This window comes from Saimiri boliviensis, chromosome 10 (assembly GCF_048565385.1).
Source record: "Saimiri boliviensis isolate mSaiBol1 chromosome 10, mSaiBol1.pri, whole genome shotgun sequence".
In the NCBI taxonomy this organism is placed as follows: Eukaryota; Metazoa; Chordata; class Mammalia; order Primates; family Cebidae; genus Saimiri; species Saimiri boliviensis.
This window is the reverse complement of record NC_133458.1, coordinates 5,189,294-5,212,139: the sequence shown is the minus strand read 5'-3', so window position 1 is coordinate 5,212,139 and position 22,846 is coordinate 5,189,294. Positions and strand designations below refer to the sequence as shown.

General features: G+C 43.6%; 1 protein-coding gene and 1 pseudogene across 2 annotated transcripts in view; both read left to right on the top strand.

Annotated features, from left to right (window-relative positions):
• The window catches only part of DPP6 (dipeptidyl peptidase like 6), a 1,161,897-nt gene that overhangs the window by 217,006 nt on the left and 922,045 nt on the right, over nucleotides 1–22,846 (top strand). The gene's annotated exons all lie outside the window — the stretch shown is intronic.
• On the top strand, nucleotides 16,551–16,669 carry LOC120365523 (5S ribosomal RNA; annotated as a pseudogene).

Sequence of the window (22,846 nt, the reverse complement as noted above, 5' to 3'; positions counted from 1 at the left end):
TCAGTATCCTTGCTTTTCATTCTGCACACTTCCTCTAAGCTGCAGGGGATTCTGGATCTTTTTCGTGCCACCAAAGAGCCTTAAATACACAAATCTTCATGTTTTCTTTCTTTTCTTCTCTCTAGGAGTCCCTGGACTCCTCATGGCCCAAAACTTAACATGGTAGGTAGCATTCGCATTAAACAGGCACCAGTAGGCAATAGAGGTGTGTGTGTGTGTGTGTGTGTGTGCGCCCGCGCATGTGTGTTGACCTTTGCTTTGGTCAGCTCTCATTACAAAACTGGACCATGACTATATCTGTGTGCAAGAGATGCTGCTGGAAGAATAGTCCCAGGCTGGAAGCTGCTACCCAGCAGTAAACTCAGACCAGGAAAGAGGAGGTGCACAGTTGTGGCTGACAGTAGCGGCCTTTGCAACAGTCAGTGCTGGGCTTCAGTGGTCTTTATTTTCCTTCCATTATATCACATTTATTATAACAGCTTTATGTGCCTCTGTCTCTAGGTACCAGCTCCTTGTGAGAAGTGCCCCAGCTGTTCTTATCTTTGTTTCTCCAGGCCCCAGATTCATTCTTTTTTTTTGGTCTGACTGTATCTTTATTATTTTTTAAAATTATACCTTAAGTTCTGGGATACATGTGCAGAACATGCAAGTTTGTTACATAGGTATACATGCGCTATGGTGGTTTGCTTGTACCCGTCAACCCATCATCTACATTAGGTATTTCTCTTAACGCTATCCCACCCCTTTCCCCCAACCTCCCAACAGGCCTCAGTGTGTGATATTCCCCTCCCTGTGCCCATATGTTCTCATTGTTCAACTCCCACTTATGGGTGTGAATATGCAGTGTTTGGTTTTCTGTTCCTCTGTTAGTTTGCTGAGAATGATGGTTTCCAACTTCATCCAAGTCTCTGCAAAGGACATAAACTCATCCTTTTTTATGGATGCATAGTATTTCATGGTGTATACATGCCATGTTTTCTTTATCCAGTCTATCGTTGATGGGCATTTGGGTTGGTTCAAAGTTTTTGCTATTGTGAATAGTGCTGCAATAAATATACATGTGCATGAGTCTTTATAGTAGAATGATTTATAATCCTTTGGGTATACATCCAGTAATGGGATTGCTGGGTCAAATGTATTTCTAGGTCTAGATCCTTGAGGAATCACCACACTGTCTTTCAGAATGGTTGAAATAATTTACACTCCCACCAACAGTATAAAATGTTCCTATTTCTCCACGTCCTCTCCAGCTTCTGTTGTTTCCTGACTTTTTAATGACTTTCTTTTCTAACTGGTGTGAGATGGTATCGCACTGTGGTTTTGATTTGCATTTCTCTAATGACCGGTGATGATGAGCTTTTTTTCAAATGTTTGTTGGCTGCATAAACGTCTTCTTTTGAGAAGTGTCTGTTCATATCCTGTGCCCACATTTTGGTGCGGTTGTTTTTTTCTTGTAAATTTGTTTACGTTCTTTACAGATTCTGGATATTAGCCCTTTGTCAGATGGATAGATTTCAAAAATTTTCTCCCATTCTGTAGGTTGTCTGTTCAGGCTGATGATAGTTTCTTTTTCTGTTCAGAAGCTCTTTAATTTAATTATATCCCATTTGTCAATATTTGCTTTTGTTGTCATTACTTTTGGTGTTTTAGTCATGAAGTCTCTTTGCCCATGCCTGTCCTGAATAGTATTGCCTATGTTTTCTTCTAGGGTTTTTATGGTTTTAGGTCTTACATTTAATTTTTAATCCATCTTGAGTTAATTTTTGTAGAAGGCATAAGGAAGGGATGCAGTTTCAGTTTTCTGCATATGGCTAGCCAGTTTTCCCAACACCATTTATTAAATAGGGAGTGCTTTCCCCATTGCTTGTTTTTGCCAGGTTTGTCAAAGATCAGATGATTGTAGATGTGTGGAGTTATTTCTGAGACCTCTGTCTGTTCCATTGGTCTATATATCTGTTTTGGTACCAATACCATGCTGTTTTGGTTACTGTAGCCTTATAGTATAGTTTGAAATCAAGTAGCATGATGCCTCCAGCTTTCTTCTTTTTGTTTAGGTTTATCTTGGCTATATGGGCTCTTTTTTGGTTGCATATGAAATTTAAAGTAGTTTTTTCTAATTCTTTGAAGAAAGTCATTGGTAGTTTGATGGAAATAGCATTAAATCTATAAATTACTTTGGACAGTATGGCCATTTTCATGATACTGATTTTTCATACTGATGAGCATGAAATGTTTTCCCATTTGTTTGTGTCCTCTCTTATTTCCTTGATCAGTGATTTGTAGCTATCCTTGAAGAGGTCCTTCACATCCCTTGTACATTGTATTCCTAGTTATTTTATTCTCTTGGTAGCAGTTGTGAATGGGAGTTCACTTATGATTTGACTCTCTGCCTATTATTGGTGTATAGGAATGCTTGTGATTTTTGCACATTGATTTTGTATCCTGAGACTTTGCTGAATTTGCTTATCAGCTTAAGGAGTTTTTTTTGGCTGAGATGATGGGGTTTTCTAAATATACAGTCATGTCGTCTGCAAACAGAGGGGTAATTTGACTTCCTCTCTTCCTGTTTGAATACTCTTTATTTCTTTCTTTTGCTTGATTTCCCTGGTCAGAACTTCCAATACTATGCTGAATGGGAGTGAAGAGAGAGGGCATCCTTGTCTTGTGCTGGTTTTCAAAGGGAATGCTTCCAGCTGTTTCCCATTCAGTATGACATTGACTGTGGGTTTGTCATAAATAGCCCTTATTATTTTGAGATACAGTCCATGAATACCTAGTTTCTTGAGTGTTTTTAGCATGAAGGGGTGTTGAATTTTATTGAAGGCCTTTTCTTCATCTATTGAGATAATCAGGCAGTTTTTGTCATTTGTTCTGTTTATGTGATGGATTACATTTATTGATTTGCATAAGTTGAACCAGTGTTGCATCCCAGGGTTACAGCCAGCTTGATAGTGGTGGATAAGCTTTCTCATGTGTGTTGGATTCGATTTGCCAGTATTTTATTAAGGATTTCCACCTCAATGTTCATCAGAGATATTGGCCTGAAATTTTCTTTTTTTATGTTGTCTCTGCCACATTTTAGTACCAGGATGATGCTGGCCTTATAAGATGAGTTAGGGAGGAGTCCCTCTTTTTCTATTTTTTGTAATAGTTTTATAAGGAATGGTACCAGCTCCTCTTTGTACCTCTGGTAGATTTCGGCTATGAATCCCTTTAGTCCTGGGCTTTTTTGATTGATAGCCTATTAATTACTGCCCCAATTTCAGAACTTGATACTGCTCTATTCAGGGATTCGACTTCATCCTGGTTTAGTCTTGGGAGGGTGTATATGTCCAGGAATTTGTCCATTTCTTCTAGATTTTCTAGTTTATTTGCATAGAGGTGGTTATAGTATTCTCTGATGGTAGTGTATATGGGATCAGTGTTGATATCCCCTTTATCAGTTTTTATTGCATCTATTTGATCTTATCTCCTTTCTTCTTTATTAGTCTGGTTAGTAGTCTATCTATTTTTTTAATCTTTTCAAATAACCAGCTCCTGGATTTATTGATTTTTTTGAAGAGTTTTTCATGTCTTTATCTCCTTCAGTTCTGCTCTGATCTTAGTTATTTCTTGTCTTCAGCTAGCTTTTGAATTTGTTTGCTCTTCCTTTTCTAGTTCTTTTAATTGTGATGTTAAGGTGTTAATTTTAGATCTTTCCTCCTTTCTCATGTGGGCATTTAGTGCTATAAATTTCCCTCTAAACACTGCTTTAGCTATGTCCCAGAGATTCTGGTACATTGTATCTTTGTTCTCATTGGTTTCAAAGAACATCTTTATTTCTGCCTGCATTTCATTATTTACCCGGTAGTTGTTCAAGAGCAAGTTGTTCAGTTTCCATGCAGTTGTGTGGTTCTGAGTGAGTCTTTTAATCACGAGTTCTAATTTGATCCCACTGTGGTCGGAGAGAATGTTTGTTATGATTTCCGTCCTTCTGCATTTGCTGAGTAGTGTTTTACTTCCAATCATGTGGTCAATTTTAGAATAAATGCAATGTGGTAGAGAAGAATGTAGGTTCTGTTGATTTGGGGTGGAAAGTTCTATAGATGTCTCTTAGATCCACTTGGTCCAGAGCTGAGTTCAAGTCCAGAATATCCTTGTTAATTTTCTTTCTCAATGACCTGTCTAATATTGACAGTGGGGTGTTAAAGTCACCGTCTATAATTGTGTGTTAGTCTAAATCTCATTGTAGGTCTCTTAAGAACTTGCTTCATGAATCTGGATGCTCCTGTACTGGGTGCTTATGTATTTAGGATAGTTAGCTCTTCTTGTTGCATTGATCCCTGTACTATTACATAATGCCATTCTTTGTCTCTTTTGATCTTTGTTGGTTTAAAGTCTGTTTTATCAGAGACTAGGATTACAACCCCTGCTTTTTTTGCTTTCCATTTGCTTGGTAAATTTTCCTCCATTCCTTTATTTTAAGCCTATGTATGTCTTTGCACGTGAGATGGGTCTCCTGAATACAGCACACCAATGAGACTTGACTCTTTAGCCAATTTGCCAGTCTGTGTCTTTTAATTGGGGCATTTAGCCCATTTACATTTAAGGTTAATATTGTTATATGTGAATTTGATCCTGCCATTTTGATGCTAGCTGTTTGTTTTGCCTGTTAGTTGATGCAGTTTCTTCATAGTATCGATAGTCTTTACAATTTGGTATGTTTTTGCAGTGGCTGGTACTGATTTTTCCTTTCCATGTTTAGTGCTTCCTTCCGGAGCTCTTGTGAGGTAGGCTTTGTGGTGACAAAATCTCTGAGCAATTGCTTGTCCATAAAGGATTTTATTTCTCCTTCGCTTGTGAGGTTTAGTTTGGCTGGAATGAAATTCTGGGTTGAAAATTGTTTTCTTTAAGGATGTTGAATATTGGTCCCCACTCTCTTCTGGCTTGTAGGGTTTCTGCTGAGAGATCTGCTGTGAGTCTGATGGGCTTCCCTTTGTGGATAACTCGACATTTCTCCCTGGCAGCCCTGGTGAATCTGATGATCATTTTCCTTGGGGTTGCTCTTCTTGAGGAATATCTTTGTGGTAGTCTCTGTAATTCCTGAATTTGAATGTTGACCTGCCCTGGTAGGTTGGGGAAGTTCTCCTGGATAATAGCCTGAAGAGTGTTTTCCAATTTGGTTTCATTCTCCCCATCACTTTCAGGTACTCCAATCAAATGTAGGTTTGGTCTTTTCACATAGTCCCATATTTCTTGGAGGCTTTGTTCCTTTTCATTCTTTATTCACTAGTCTTGTCTTCACATTTTATTTCATTAAGTTGATCTTCAATCTCTGATATCCCTTCTTCTGCATGATCAATTTGGCTATTGATACTTCTGTATGCTTCATGAAGTTCTTGTGCTGTGTTTTTCAGCTCCATCAGGTCATATATGTTCTTCTCTAAACTGGTTATTCTAGTTTATCAAGGTTCTTAGCTTCTTGCATTGGGTTAGAGCATGCTCCTTTAGCTCAGAGGAGTTTGTTATTACCCACCTTCTGAAGCCTACTTCTGTCAGTTTGTCAAACTCATTCTTCATTCAATTTTGTTCCTTTGCTGGCAAGGAGTTGTGATCCTTTGGAGGAGAAGAAGCATTCTGGTTTTTCGAATTTTTAGCCCTTTCACTCTGGTTTTTCTTCCTTATCTTTGTGGATTTATCTACTTTTGGTCTTTGATGTTGGTGACCTTTGGATGGAGTTTTTGTGTGATAGTCCTTTTGTTCATATTGATGCTATTGCTTTCTGTTCATTAGTGTTTTACTTCTAACAGTCATGCCCCTCTTCTGCAAGTCTGCTAGAGTTTGTTGGAGGTCCACTCCAGACCCTGTTTGCCTGAGTATCACCAGTGAAGGCTGCAGAACAGCAAAGATTGCTGCCTGCTCCTTCCTCTGGAAGCTTCATCCCAGAGGGGCACCCACCAGATGCCAGCTGGAGCTCTCCTGTATGATGTGTCTGTTGACCCCTGCTGGGAGGTGTCTCCCCATCAGGAGGCACAGGGTCAGGGAGGCAGTCTGTCCCTTAGCAGAGCTTGAGCACTATGCTGGGAGATCTACTGCTCTCTTCAGAGCTGGCAGGCAGAAACATTCAAGTCTGATGCAGCTGTGCTCACAACCACCCCTTCCCCCATGTGCTCTGTCCCAGGGAGATGGGAATTTTATCTATAAGCCCCTAACTAGGGCTGCTGCCTTTCTTTCAGAGATGGCTTGCCCAGAGAGGAGGCATCTAGAGAAGCAGTCTGGCTTCAGCAGCTTTGCCGGGCTGCGGCAGGCTCTGCCCAGCTTCCTGGTGACTTTGTTTACACTGTGAGGGGAAAACTGCCTACTGAAACCTCAGCAATGGTGGACACCTCTTCCCCAACCCAGATCAAGCATCCCAGATTAACTTCAGACTGCTGTGCTTGCAGTGAGAATTTCAAGCCAGTGGCTATTAGCTTTCTGGGCTCCGTGGAGGTGGCATCTGCTGAGCAAAACCACTCGGCTCCCTGGCTTCAGCCCCCTTTCCAGGGCAGTGAACAGTTATGTCTTGCTGGTGTTCCAGGCACCACTGTGGTATGAAAAAACTCCTGCAGCTAGCTCTGTGTCTGCCCAAACAGCTACCCAGTTTTGTGCTAGAAACCCAGGGCCTTGGTGGTGTAGGCACCTGAGGGAATCTCCTGGTCTGTGAAGTGAAGACCATGGGAAAAGTGTGGTATCTGGTCCAGAGAGCACCATCCCTCATGGCACAGTCCCTCACGGCTTCCCTTGTCTAGGGGAGAGGGTTCCCTGATCCCTTGCACTTCCTGGGTGAAGTGATGCCCCACCCTGCTTCTGTTCATCCTCCGTGGGCTGCACCCACTGTCTAACCAGTCCCAATGAGATGAACTGTGTATCTCAGTTGGAAATGCAGAAATTACCACCGTCTGTGTTGGTGTCACTGGGAGCTGCAGACCAGAGCTGCTCCTATTCAGCCATCTTGCCTGGGGAATCCTCATTACACATGCTGCTTATTCTAACAATTCTGTCCAACACACACACACACACACATACACACACACACATGCACACACACACACACACACACACTTCACAGATGAAATTTTGAGCAAGTCATTAGATTTCTCTGAATATCACTCACATCAGCAAATGTGTGGGTATCCCAGGATTAGAAACCATTTATCATAATCCTTAGAGCTCTTTCTCCTTATGTCTGTGATTTCTATCTGATTTGTATATTAAGATGAGAATTTCATAACTTATGCAGTAATTTAAAAGTTCAAGAAATCTTTTTGGCAAATGCTTCCCTCTGCATTTCATAGGAGGGCCTAAAGGAAAACTCTTCATAGAAATGTGTACATAAGACAATATTACCAGAAATCGAGCCCCAAATTAAGGCATCTGGGGGCATGAAGAGGAGACTTGCCAAACTTTGTTTCTCCCCTTGCAAATCCTGGTATCCTAAGAAGCAGTCTGGACGATCCATGCATGAAGCTGCCTTGGAGCAGATGCAATTTCAGGGGAAATTCTCTCATTTTTTTATTGCAGAAAAAATGAATGCTATGGAAATACAGACTCCTGTTCTGCTGCCGTTTTCATCGGCATACCTGAACCAGGAGAGGGAGATACAGACAGTACAGTGTATGGATGCCATTTGTCATATCCCCACTTGCTCTTTCTTCCATGAATGCCCCCAGGAGGATGCCATCATTGAATTCAATTTAATTTTTAAAATTCAAGGCCTTTTAATATAAACTTTTTGTATGTGGAGAGCTCTGATCTTATTTTTGGCTTCTATGACCCTTTTCCCTTAAGAGCAAGGCTGTGATCTGCGGTGAGGAAGTTTGAGTGGTGGGTCTCCCAGTCTCATCTCTGCCATTTGTTTAAGCGTATTGGAGGAAAGGACCCTTGCACTATGCACGTTTAGTGCACTAGGGATAAAGGGGCCAATGCATCTTCATTCCGCAAGCTAGAATGGTCCTTCATTTATCGGCCAACCTTCGCTGAACACACAGGACCTTCCAGTCGCTGTATGAGGGAAAGATAGAGATTAAGACCCAGGCAAGCCCCTGCCTGAAGTGCTGACTGAGTACTGTACCTATAGTGCTGACTGAGTACTGTACCTATAATGCTGACTGAGTACTGTACCTATAGTGCTGACTGAGTACTGTACCTATAGTGCTGACTGAGTACTGTACCAGTAGTGCTGACTGAGTACTGTATCTGTAGTGCTGACTGAGTATGGTACCTATTTGCCCATGCAGTGTGTCTTTCTACCTTCTGATGAGAGTGGAAGTTCTTGTTTCAAGTCCACTTTGCCTTCCCACTGACTGAGGATTGGGATTAGATCTTTCATTGGGCTAGAGGGAGAGGCGAGGCACTTTGAAGGGGTGCAGAAATAATCTGAGGAAGAAGAGGAATCATGAGGGACTGAACAAAGTTGTATCTCAATCTTCTGGTCCCCAGACTCACCACCACCACCCCCAAGAGTGACAGCATTAGCTCACAGCTTTAGCATAATGCCCTCTGTAGATTTATTCATAGTGGGACCAGGAAGAAATTCTGTTGAGGACTAATGTCATTGCTCCCTGGGTGACCCAAGGCATCCCCAGCTGATCATGTGACCGGCCAGACTCCCCTTCTTCCGGGTCAGTGAGAAAATGATCTGCTTTTTTAATCTTGGTGTGGTAGATGGGACTAAGGAAAGAAAGAGTTGGGGTTTGTCATATTATGTCTTGACGTTGTACTCAACAGATTATATTGACAGGCATTGACTAAATCCAGTGGAAAAATGAACACTCCATACTCTGATAGACATTGAATAATTTGAGCAGAAAAACAGAAAAAGGAACAATACTAAATAACACTTTAGGAAATAAGCTACATTTCTTAGATCTGGGATTTGACAATTTGGGATGGATGGAAAAATGAACTTTCCATCTCTCTCTGAAATTGACATTCTGGAATAAAAATCTACCTATGAAAAAGAAAACTCTTTATTTCAAATCCATAATTGGAAACAGTTTGGTGGAAAGAAAAAATAAAAGACCTTAACAGGTGACCTCTACCCCTCTCTAAGGTCTAGGCGTCGGAGTAATCACAGAAGTAGATCTGCAGCCCTGTCTGACTTCTAGGCATCTGAGTAATCACAAACACCCACACATTTTTTAAAACCATCCAGAGAGGGAAAGGGAAAAAATGTCTTTGATAAGACTGGGTGTATTCAGGGTGGTATGGCTGTAGACAGAAAAATGTCTTTGGCTTCACTGGTTGCACATTCTAATGTATGACCTACATCCCTTCTGATGAAATTCAAATCAAACTCTTTTCTTTCCCAGTCTCCACTGGAAATAGAAAATAGGTATCCATTTGTCACACTTTAAAGAAGTCTTCATGTAAAAAAAAAAATGCTTTTAACACATTTCATGCAATCATGTCTTCCTCAGAAATTCTCAGTGCTTTTTTCTTCTGTTTGTGTAAGTAGAGAAGCTATCTTTCTATTTTTTTTATATGGTTTCTTCTGAACTCCTTCCAAAACCTGTTCATCTCACGTCTTCAGGCCCCAAATTGGACATACCATTTTTAATTAAGATGTGATCCAGCGAGGCATTTGCTTAGATCTTACAGATCTGGGAAATTGCCCTTAAGAAAAGACTAGGCAAATAGAAATAATATAACCTCCTTGTCTCAGTCCAAACTTGAAGGACTCATTAGAGGATGTGTGCAAGTAGGGAGCAGAGGACTGTGAAAATCCTCACAGGGCTTGAGCATGATTTCTGTTGAGATCACAAGACGCTACAACTCTGAATGTCGAAAGTTTTAGGAGGAATTGTAGGTGAATTTTTCCTTCGGAATTCTGCAAGTGCTTCTCTCTTCAGGAATAGACAAATGTATACTAAAAATTACATGTATAATTTAAATTTCAGCAAGAAATACTGTTGACTTCATATGAGGAAAACCAGTCAAGTGATTTGTAAGCTTTTGAAGCAAGCAATGTTGATGTCTCCTACATCTCTTTATCCTGTAGAGCACCTTCCATGGAGATGGTCCCGTAAGTAGGTACTGAAAAAGTTCCGGTTGAATCATTCAATTTGAATAAAGCTGTAGGATTATAAAATAAATTTATAGTGCAGCCACACTATCATCCAGAGTAAGGTTTATTTGGTTTGGTTTGATTTGTTTCATTTTTAGCCAGGCACAGACTATTTAGAAAGGAAATATTTTAAAATTTGCAGAGATGTTATTTATTATTTGGTAAAAGTTGCAGTGCACCAAGATGTAAGACTTTATACCTCTGAGGTTTTTTTTGGCATCAACCTTGATGATTTATTCATGATTAGACCAAAGAACTCCCAATGAGGAAAAGGAGATTGCAATATAAATTGGTGTCATTGTTTGTGAAGGTGCTCCGCTAACCATACATACTGCTCCACTAAGACAGCTTCTAGTCCCATGCCTGAGGCTTCAGTGCAATTTGCTTATGTTGAATCACTGGCTCTCAGACTCCCCTTGTGAACTGAACAGGCTTAGAAAATCATCCCAAAGAATGCTTGTTTTGTGTAGTCACAGAAGAAAACTCCTCTTGGAAGCTGATTCCCCCTCACCAGGGAAGGAGTTATGGGGAGATTCTCAATCTAGTCTGTAGATGAGTGCCTTCTAGTTAGTTCACACATACAATTTACAGCAGTGGGAAGGAGTGAAGTCAAACCATTTTTTTTTGTTTGCCCTAAGAAAACTAAAATGAATGTGAGTCTCATTCCATTTCTGTTGGACGGGGAAATTGAAGTAGGAGCAGTGTGAGGTTGGGTGGCATGCTGACCATAACTAGGGTCAGTCACCATCGGAGGACCCAGCAGAGAGCTTTAGGGCGCTGCAGCTGGGGAGGACACTCAGGACTTTCTCCATCTGTTTCCCCTTGGTACCATGATTTGTTGTCTGATTTAAATATAGAGTTCAATATGCAGGTGTGTCAGTGCAGCATAAATAAAATGGCATCCTCCTTCAGAGCCAAGGGGCCTTCGTCTGGGAAACTGATATAATTTATGAGAACGAGGAGGCAGCAGCATAAATAGGTGGGGTGCTTTGTCACCGGCCGGTATGGAATTGGTCAGAGAGATGAGCTTGGAGGAGGGGGAACAGAGCGAGGGGGAAGACAGCATGCCAGGAGGAACTAAATTGGGGCATCAGGACCTGAACCCTGGAAGCCATTCCCCAAACACATCCAGAGCTGCTCAGCAACCGCTCTCTAATCACCCTTTGTCCCTGGAGAATTCCGGAGAGGATGGGGTTGTGTCCGTGAACTTAATCTTAGATGGGTGGCTCTCCCCCTTCTTTTTTCCCTGATGGAGGAGGGAGGGAGGCCGTCAAGGGTGATGCATCAAACTGAGGGTGACAGGAAGCTGGCGCCTTTTGCACCACTTCCCAGCCAGGAGGGCTGACAGTGCTGGAGTGGACCAGTCGCAGGAGCTCCGGGGGTCTGGATGCTCTGGGATGTGCGTGGATGGCAATGGTCACGATGTCCCTCCTGGTGGCGACCCATCAGAAAGTAGATACCACTGTGTCCTCTGGTCTCCCTGCGGTGCTGGTAAGGTGTGGTGACGTGTGTGTGCAAAGGGGGAAGAGGTGGACAAGCTACCGTTATTCATGTGGAACTAGGATTATCGAGCCTTGCACGCTTTTTTGTCTTCCAAGCTCTGGTCTCACCCACCCTTTTCTGAGGGAGAGGGGTCAGGAAGGAGGTCTTTCCCCACCCCATGGGTCAGAGAGCGTCGGGGAGCCGGAGGAAGGACGCTCCCAGCTCTGCCTGCTGGTCGCTGGCACGTCGGGGTGGGCAGGCTGGAGTTGAAGCTTCTCGGTGTGGATGGGAAATCATGGAAATGAGGAATGATCTAGCCTCCAGCAGTAACTCGGAGGAATAAATGAGTCCCGGAAATGCAGTTTCTGTGAACTCCAAATTACTATGGAGATTGCATTGCTTTCCCAAGACTTAAAAAACGAGGAGTCAGCGAAAGCCGGGAGAGCCGTGCTGCGTGGGAGTGAGGCCGGCGCGGTGGGCGAGGGGGTTTCTCCGCCGAAGGAGGGGTCCGCGTGTGCACCTGCAGGGGGTTCGATGAGCGTTTCCCTGGCGCGCCATTCCCCTGCCCTCTCCCAGAGCGCCCAGCTCCAGGGACGGTGCCCGCGAGGGGTGCAGGTGCGGCCAGAGTGGCCGGGCTTGTGGGCGGAGGAGGGCAGCGCTCTGGGGTGCAGCACCCACCCACCGGGTGTGAGGGTAGGTGCGCCCGCGCGGAGAAGGCGTGAGTGGGTGGGTGTGAAGATGGGAGAAAGGCTGCGTGTGTCACAGTGTGAGAGTGAGTGAATGTGTGTGCGAGTGTGCAAGTCGGTGTTGTGTGAGTGTGAGTCTGGGTGAATGCGAGTGTGCCATTGTGTGAGAGTGGGGGGAGTGAGTGCGGGGGAGCGAGAGTTGTGCGTGAGTGTGGGTGTGTGTGAGTGTGGGTGAATGTGTGTGCAAGTGTGTGAGTGTGGGAGAGGGGGAGTGAGAGTGTGAATGTGGGTGAATGTATGTGTGCAAGTGTGTGAGAGTGTGGGGCAGTGAGGGGTGAGTGAGAGTAGTGTGAGTGTGGGTGAATGTGTGAGAGTGGGGGAGTGAGAGTTGTGTATGTGTGTGTGCACGCATGTGCCCACGGGGCTGGGCTTGGCATTTGAGGAGGGGCTCAGAGGTCCTCCTGGGCTGGCTGCTGTCCTGGTAGCGGGACCCCAGGACACCCTGTGAGTTTTCCCCTTGCCAAGGTAGGCCAGAGGCAGGACTCCAGCTTCCTTGCCAACATGTACGGGAAGCAGGACCCCAGCCGTGGTCCAGGGAGGGAAAGGGGGGTGCTCACAGCTGGGATGAGTCCCTGGAGCCCACAGGCGGTGCCTTGCCTCAGAATGAGCTTGCGAGAGTTTGGGGTTGGCTAACACTGGGGATGCTTGGTGTGGTGCAGAGGTAGGGGGCTGTGGGTGCTTTGGGGTGGTGGTGGGAGGTGTGCCATGTGTTGTCTCTGAATGGGAGAGGCGGGACACTGTATTAGGCCAGGACAGGGACAGCATGTCGAATTACACGGGGATCTGCCCACCTGCAAGATGCTGGAGGGGCCCTGTCTCCGATGTCCCCTGACCTGACAATCCTGCCACCTGCCAGCCTGGCCGTCGCCAGCCCCTCCCCCAGCAAACCCCACCCCTAAGAGCCACACTCGCAACAGTGCCACCCCTGCCAGCCTTGCCCTCAGTCCTGCCCCCTGCCAGCCTTGCCTATGCCAGCCAGGCCTAGTGCCCCAGCAAGCCTTGTCCCTGCTAGCCCTGGCCATTCTCAGCTCCACCCTCAGACAGTTCCGCCCCCTGCCAGCCCCGCCTCTTCCAGCCAGAGCCAATCTCTTAATAAGTCCCGCCCTCTTCCACCCCCACCCTCTTCCAACCCCACCCTCAGGCAGCCCCGCCCTCTTCCAGACTCACTGGGCAGCCCCTCCCTTTCACCCACAGGGGTCTCTGGGTCTTGCCCCTAACTACCAGGGTGACCCCAGTACCTCTGAGACATCCTTCTGCCCTAGGACAGCCAGGAGAGCAGAGAGAACAATTGAAATGCTCAAAAAGACAACCCATACTGTTTTTTTCCTTGCCCAGGGAATTGCAATCAACTTCAATACACAGTTAATAAAATGAGAGGCATTCAATGTGGATGTGGGTGTCAAGGGAGAGGGCTCAGGCTTGTTTTTGCCTTTGAGTACCAGTTCCTATGGATTGGAAAACATGAGGTGGCTTCTGAGAACAGGCCTTGGCTCTCTGACTGCCCTGGAGCCCCCTCCCCCAGGCAGGTACATGGCTCTTGTTTTAATGGTGGCCTTCATGGCAGTGGAACCCCACCCTCCATGACTGTCTCCAGGTATCACCTATGGTATTACAGTGTGGGAGCCTCAGGGAAGGATAGGTGACCTGTCCACATGTGACATAATTGCAAAGTTTATTGAAGAAAAGACGACGAAGGAGTGACGCCCAAGTTTACTAAGCTTTAGGAAGAGACGGGCCAGATTTCTTTTTGAGATTTTTCTCTTTTTTTGCTGGAAGTCTGTTCAAATCATACATCTTTTCTGGTTACTAAACGGCCAAGATTGTTTCGGGGTCCCTACAAAAATGTGAGGATACAAAGTCCCCTTGGGATGTGCAGTGGTGCCCATAGTTCTTATGGTCAGAGGATAAAGGGGTCCCTAGATTGATGGAGTAATAAGGGCAATGTGTTTGGAAGCAAATGCCGAGAAGAAATGCTCCCGTATGTGGTCAGCAGGCCGAGTAGGTGAACGGTAAAGGAGGAAGTGAAGAGCACACACCAGATTTTGGAAGCAGATAGCTCACAGCATTTGAAGAGGAAAGCATTTAAAGAGGGCATTGTCAGTCTGGGCGCAGTGGCTTACACCTGTAATCTCAGCACTTTGGGAGGCTGAGGCGGGCAGATCACCTGAGGCTGGGAGTTCCAGACCAGCCTCAGCAACATGGATAAACCCTGTCTCTACTAAAAATACAAAATTAGCCAGGTGTGGTGGCGCGTGCCTGTATTCCCAGGTACTCAGGAGGCTGACGCAGGAGAGTCACTCAAACCCGGGAGGCAGAGTTCGCAGTGAGCCAAGATCACCACTGTGCTCCAGCCTGGGCGACAGAGTGAGACAGTCTCAAAAAAAAAAAAAAAAGAAAGAAAGAAAGAAAGAGCGTTGTTATGACGACTCTGGCTTGCCTCTCTTACTGTAGAATCAAATTTTTTTAGAACACATATCTTTTAGAGTGATCTTCGATCTTCTTTGGTAATTTTTAGTATATCAGAAAGAAAAACAGGGAAAGAACTTTAAAGTGTCTACTTATACTTCCTTAATTAAATAGTTTACATCCATAGAAGAAAATAAATATTCATGCCAAGCTATACGAATTTCTTTGTAAGTTTTTAGTAACTATTCTAACAAAAATGTATTTGTAGCTAAAAAATGAAGTGTTAAGCGATTTTTAAAAACAGAGCATTAGTTTTCTGCAGCGGGGATATTTAGAGTCTTCTTTCCCCTGGTTACACTAATGTGCATTTGCTTAAATTCAGTGGGCTCTGACTGCTCCCACCTTGACATCATTATTTTGTCCAATCCTATATATGTTAATTTAGGGCCCAAGGGACCGGTTTGGAGCATGTGGTCCTGCTGAGTAATTCACTGCCCATTAGACAGTGGTCTGCGGGGAATGTGCTGAGTTCACACACTGATGTCCCTGGAGGCTCTTCAGCTTCCCCACCTTGCAGCTGCCTCGCCAACATCTTTCTCTCAGTCCTTCCCTGCAACTACTCTCTATCTTTAACTTATTACACTTTTCTGTGTTAGTCGCTTTGTGTTGCTGTAATAAAATACCTGAGCCTGGGCAATTTATAAGGCACAGATATTTGTTTTCTCTCAGTTCTGGGGTCTGGAAAGTCTGAGGTCAAGATGCCAGCATCCGGCAAGGGCCATCTTGCTGAGTCTTGACATGGCAGAAGGTGGAAGAGAGTGAGCCCTGTCCTGTAACCCCTTTGGTGTAAAAAAAAAAAAAAAAAAGAAAAAAAAATCCATTTACAAGGGTGGAGCCTCATGATTTGAACACCTCCCAAAAGGCCCCACCCCTCAAACACTGTTGCATTGGGGATTGTTTCCAACACATAAATTTGGGGGGGGTGCATTCAGACCATAGTACCCCCCAAATCTATAAGACCACCTCTACTTTGCTCTCAGCTCTATCTTTTCAATTGCAATTGTCTTTTAAATCCCACTAAATGTCCTGTCACGTTTTATCAATAAAACTCACATCACTGGGCTTCCTTACCTATACTAGTTCCTATTCCTGGCGTCTGATTTTTATTAAAATCCCTGTTCTTCTAGTTATCCATCCTTGACACTTATAATATCTCTTTTTTTTTTTCTACGTAAAGTGACCACATTTGACAATTCTTTCTCCAGTGTAAGTGTGGTGTCCTATAACTAATACCCTTCTCTTCTGTAGCCACCACTTACATCCCGTGACTGGGACAGTCCCCTGGTTTGCCCCATGCCTGCTGTTCTTCTCTCCAGCATCGAATCCGTCCTACTCTCTGCCATCAGATCACTGTGGAAAGCCCAGCCCCACTCGTATCAATTCCAGCGTGTCAGATGTTCATTGTCTGTTTAATCACAGAATTGTCTAAAGTTCTTTGTGCTCTAATTATTCCATCATCTTCACCCTCTTCTCCTACATTCAATTGACACTACAAACAGATGGGGGTGCTTGCTCTTCCTCTAAAAAAGCTCTAAGCATTTTTGTCTCCTTGCTCCAGTAACGCAGTTCCTTAGCCTATAAGGGGCCCACTCTGTCCCTAAAATTCTCATCCCTCATATTTCTCTCTTGAAATACTGTCCATTATTTAAAATACAGGTCACATACCTCGTTTTTGACGAACGTTTTCCAATTTCCTTAACTTGAAGTGATAGCTGTCTCTCTACCTCCTCCTTCCCAAGTATACTTGGTGGTTGTATATTCACACTATTCACGTGTACAGCCATACCACCCTCAACGTGCCCGATCTCATCTGATCTCGGAAGCTAAGCAGGGTCGGGCCTGGTTAGTACTTGGGTGGGAGGCCGCCTGGGAATACCGGGGGCTGTCGGCTTATTTTAAAAAAACAAACAGGAAGTATATTCACACATACACGCACACTTTTCTTATCCGTCTACTAAATATGGAATACCGTAAGTAGAAGCCGCTCCTGCTCCACTGCAGCAGTCCCCTACGTAAGCGCAGAGTTCAGACTTAAATGTGAGCTTTGTTTCTGTCAGTGTTGTGTCTACACGAGTGCCTGTAGCCTAGCAGGGGTTTCGAGAGTGCTGATGCAATGAACAAATGAGTGAACCTCTGTGAAGCCATGGATTTAGCACCAAGATGGATCCTGTCTTCCTACAGACACATCTTTAGGCTGTCCTTCTGTGTCTTCTTCAAAGTTGACACTGATATTTGTTTAAACTTTATTTCACCTGAATAACAAAATTTAGTGTGGGAACAATCTTCTGAGAGCCCGGCTCTCCTTAAAAAACTCTGCCTTAAAGATGCTTAAAATTATATTCCTGATGAAAGGATGTATTCTTTGTGATGTATCAACCTCAGCAGCAAATCACAACAAAACACAGCTGGTTAGGGTTTGAACCCAAGGTTGTAGACTCAGAGAGTGTGTGTGCATTACTACCCACCCAACCCTATACAACCTGCTTCACCCTTGTGCCTGTGTGGATAACAGGTAAACTGAGGCTGGAAATAGTAATGTGTGTGAGTTCTGGTCCCAGAGTTACATCACCGCAATGATCTCATTCATTTTATTCTTCTACCCTTGCTTGAGTAAGCACAATCATTTTCTTATCTTCCCCAGATCTTTTTGGGTCTGGTTATAAACCAAGTTGAAAAGTAGACCACAGTTAACACTCCCTCTTTCCCAGCCACCCTGTACATCTCCTGTCCGTAGCCAGGGAAGCACCTGTGTGCCCCAATTCTGGCCAGTCTTGGCTAAGGGTGCCAACTCGAACAATTCTTGAAGCTGTTGATTAAGTGTGTTGCCAAATCAGGGATATTTCCTTACAGTGGGGGAGTTCTGAAGAAGCTTGTGTCAGAGCTGTTGAGTCAATGATCTAATATTATAGAATTACACTATCCAAGGTTAGATCTGGAAGGAACCTTATAGGTACATATTCTAACTCCTTTTCTAAGTGTATTAAATGACCTCTATGGTTGAGTGATACAAAGTCTAGCCCAGGCTGTGCCACTAACTCCCAATCCATGTGTATTTCACCATAACATTCTGCCTTTCCTCTAAAGTCTCCAAAGAACAAAGTTACAACGAGGGAATAAAAAAGTAGAATTCACAATTTTAAGAAGGCAGTTCTGTCAAACCCTACCGTGTAATAGCAATTTCTCTGCCTAGCCATGGAGCCAACCCCATCAATTTTCAGTAAAACTTCAATGGTAATATTCGAGGAATAGTGGGATGTGTAACAATGCACTAGGTTTAAAGTTACCCAAGGGCTAATTTTTTAAAAATCATTTTCATATTCAACATTAAATTTATTGTTAGCTCTTTTCTATATATCTGTGATAACCTTTGTACCCTCGTTAGCAGGGTCTAGAGAGAGCCATCCGTTTCAATAACAACAGTGAATTTAGACTTGCAGGAGACATACAGCTTGAGTGATTTGGCTGTATCTTTAATGATTCCTGAACATCTTCCAGAAGGTGCTCATTTTAAGTAAGTCAGTGATTTAAACTTATTTTTCTGTTTTGTTTTTCTCTATTAAAAGCTTCTCCTAAAATTTTAATTTCATCAGAAATTCTGATTAGTTTGGAAGCAATTTTTTTAGCTGAAATACAAGTCAAAATTAATATTCACTTTAGGTAGAAATTAAATTTTACTCTTGCAGTGCCTATGAAAGACTAAAATTGTGCCGTTCATAAAATATTCCTGCAGATAAATATCACTTAACTGGTTTTAGAAGATGCTTCTGGGCCTTTTATTTGCCCGAAGCAGGCATTTAGACTCCCTTAGGTGAAATGTGCTCCAGCATTAAATTGCTTTATTTATTTTGAGTTTGCTTTCTCCATATGAGATTTTCAGGAGCTTCAAAAGTACAATGTCTTTTACAGTTTAAGTAAATAATGGAGGGACCAGCCTGACTGGAGCAGAGGAATCAGAAAACAACAAACCTCAGAGTGAAGTAAACCACAGATTGAGCTCTGAGCTTCCTAATAGCCATGGCAAGGAGGGAAAATCATTGAGCTGCTATTCACAGTTGCCGCTGATAAAAACAAAGCAGCCGTTTACTAGCCATTTCCTGCTAGTGAAACATAAGGACAATTTATCCCATGAGCTCCTTTAAGAAGAAATGAAGAAGGCAGATGCAATGTGACAGATTTACTAGATAATGTGCTTGATAACATCCTTTGATAGAAAAAAAAATAGCTTCTCTTAGAATGTGCTATTTGCATATATTGGCATACAATAATTAAGGATAATTGAGAAAAGGTGATTCTAAATGGGAATTAAATACACCAGATGGGAGGTATGGCATTCACTCTTACCTAAGTCCTACCTACCTGCAAGACATGGGTGAAACATCTCTTCCTCCAAAGAGCCATTGACCGATTCGGGCCACCGTGATCATTGCTGTTTCCAAACGTCCACGGCATTTGCTGGCCATGCTATTTATATGATACTATAAGGAAGCATTGACAAAACCCTGGAGGTTTTGGTGTCTGGGCAACATTCCACAGGGTCCAGGACTGAGTCATTTATTGTGGTCAATCCAATGTCTTGTTCATTTCCTGTCACCCAGTGGGCCCTCAGGTTTGTGGCCATGGATGAGTTAACAGATGGCCCTGACTCTTGGTGGCACTGGAGACTACAGTCATCGGGTGACATTTCAAGAGACACTCCACTGTGCTGACACATCCTGAAGACTGGGAAACTAATGCCCTATAGAGAGATAGTAAATGGCTATTTCTATTTCACTTAGTATTGGCTTGAAAAGATTTTTAAAAATCACTTAGGATGAAAAAAAACTGTTTTGTGTTCAACATTTTTAAAAAAATTTGTTATATCTTGAAGGTTTTTATTAGGCAACCAGTTCTTCCTATCTTAGACAAATGTAGAGGTGCAGAAGTCATAAAAATTCCTGTCTATCCTTCAAGGTTCAATCTCACAGTTTCTTTCTCAGGAAAGCCTTCCCTGGCCATCCCAACAGGCAGACACAGCACTTCCCCAACACACGACCTAAGGGTTAACCTGGAATAAACAATCTTCTTTTGTGTAAATATTTTATAATGACAGACTATTATAAACAATTTGTTTAGAAGAAAAAAAAAGAGACTGGAAAAGTACATACCAGAACGTAGAGTGTGTATTTTTCCTCTAAACTCATTTACCTTGGTAGCCCTCTTGAATAATGTCCTTCCAAGTCTTTTGAATAACTTTTATGTTGTCAGATTTTTAAATCACCTCCAACTGGGATAATTTTTACCGTCAACAAACAACAAAAGGTGGTTCAGTGTCAAGAACAATTAATAAAATAGATACTCCAAGTGGTTCATATGGTGAGATGAGGTTTGGTTTAAAAAGCAATGGTTGTTTTAAAAGTCAGGAAACCGATCGTATCTATGTATGTCTTGTGAATGTTGAGCTGTTTTTGGAGTTGCCTGCATCACGAAGGCGCCTTCAGCCATAGCAGTGCCACTAAACTAAATGGAAAGGTAACTTTTTTGGAAGGTAATCTTCTCTCTGAATTAATAAAACGGAATGTATGCCGGTCTCTGTGTCCATTCAGTGACACTAACGACTACTTCAGAATGTCTGAATATTGTACTTCTTTATCTGTGTTCATTGTAACCACCATGGCAATGAAACATGGCAGTTCCTATAGTGGAAAGCTTGGTGTGGTCCTCCGAGGTTAAATTGGAGGGAAGCCCCACCGTGGAATGCAGCGGCTAGATGCTGGGTCTCCACTCTACTCCCCACTCAGCAGCGCTGCTCTGGCTTCAGGATTGAGCTCCTTTCTGGGTTAGCCAGGCTGGGAACCTTCTTACTCTATTTTTTAACATTCACTTCCCATTGTGTCTGAGTCTTCAGTCACGTCTTGTTTATCTGGTGAATGAGTGAGTAACACACAGTTTCTATGTCGTTTTATTCAGCACATTTTATTGAGCGCCTGCTGTAGGACAAGCATTCACCTGGTGATCACCTAAGGCCTGTTTCCTTTCTTCTGGCTTACTTCCCTATTATAGAGGTCTTTTTATTCTGTCTGAGTATGAGGGTGCACAGCGCACACACACACACACACACACACACACACACACACACACCTGTTTTGTATTCAAACTAACTGAGAATGTTCATTTATACACAGCTTTCCTCTTACGCACACAAAAGTTAGGCCATCTGACAATCAGATAAGGCAAATGCATTTATCAAACATCCAACAGCAAATAGCTACTAGATGTCTACTACCTGCAGCATGCTGTTCGAGTTCTGGGGATATAGCAAGCTACAAAAGAGGCAGGTCTGTGCTCATGCCACCTACATTTTAATAAGAGAAGAAGAGAGAAAAATGGAGAAGCACTGGTCAGGTGATGAGGAGTGCTAAGGAGAAAAATCAAGGGAGAAATGAGGAGGGATGAGGAGTGCCGATTTCAGAAGCGAGATCGTGGAAGGTCACTGATGAGGGGACGTGTGAAAGAGAACCGAGTGAAGAAGGGCCCAGCCCCATCAGGGTGTCTCTGAGAAGGTCACAGTGTCACGGCCAGGTCTGTCCTTCCACCGAGCCACCGGCTGTGAGAGTTGGAAGGAAAATCAGCATCCTTCATTTAACAGTTAGGAAAATAAGACCAGGAAGAGGTTGCAGGTCCAAATTCAGCTGCAGAAAGACGTATCTCTAGTTAGGAGGGGAGAAGGGAGAACGAGAAAAGGTTAAAAGTTGACTAGGCATAGAAACTGCCAAAAATATTTAATAAGATGTGCAGGAACTCGCTGAAAGATAAGTTCCTGATATTCGATCAGATATTCTATATTTAATTTTATGGTATACGCATCCATGAATTGAATGAATCGTTGCTCTTCTCAGCAACCACTGACATTGTTTCACAAAGTTGATTCACATCCTATATTTGATTGCAGGAAAGTATGCTAGGGGAGTTGTTATCCCAGACCCTTAAATGTAGTTGATTCCCTGGTACCAAGACTCAGAATCTTCAGGATATCTGCCTCCACCACCTGATGCTACAGCTTAGTATCCAGGGAGAATGACAGCCACATCGTGGCCAGAGGTCCAGGGAAAGCAGTGGAATGCGCATCTGAGAACACTGACTAAAAACTCACCTGTATTGAGAGGGGAAGTGATTACACTCTTTATCTTAGTGGTATTTATACTTTTAAGGAACATCTCCCTATAAGTGACATCTACCCGCGCCCTGCACCCTACTATTAAAGCTTTTGTAACCGTTGGTGTTTATAGAATTTGACCGTTAGCACTGTGAAGACGTGACTCTATGAAGACATGTTCATTACATCCCAGACTTAATCAAGTGCTAAGTAGGAATTCCTTGAATACGTGGAATCCCATTCATAGAGAATCAGTTACACCTTTGCTTTCACACAGGTCATCTTTTGTTCATTAACTTAGAAACTAGAGCGAGTGGCAGCCTGAGAGCTAAAGAGCTTCCATGAGACTCTCAAGTGACTGAACACGGCTGGCCGATGACTGATTCACCTGGTGATCACCTAAGGCCTGTTCCTTTCTTCCAGCTTGCTTCCCTATTCCTCCCACGTGAAACACTAAGCCCCGTCGTGCCCCTTTCCAGCTATGGCAGAGTCCACAGTGCCCTCCAGACCCACGTGGGCAGCCCAGCTCTCGTCTGAGAGAAGCATCAGGCACCATGTGAGTCGTGTTCGTCCAGGACTTGAGCTACATTGTCTTATGGTGTGGGACAATCTTTTCGAGCAATATCAGTGCTTCTGAGTCACAAGGGGAAAAAGAGAGTTACTTCCCTGGGGCTGCAACTTTCTGAGTTTGCACAGCTTCCGGATGCTGAATTAATTTCCTGAGGTCACCTGCAGCGCTGTGTAGACAGGTGACTCACTCTGCAAGCAGAATGGAAACCTGATATCTAGAATTGTTGACTCTTCTGTGAAACTTGTTGCTCATTTCTTAGTTCTTCACAATCTCTGGCGCCTGACGTTCACAAGGCCTTGCTTGACCTTATGGGCACTGAGCAACTTTTTCCTTTCCCAAATGCATTTGGCATTTACCGTTTAAAT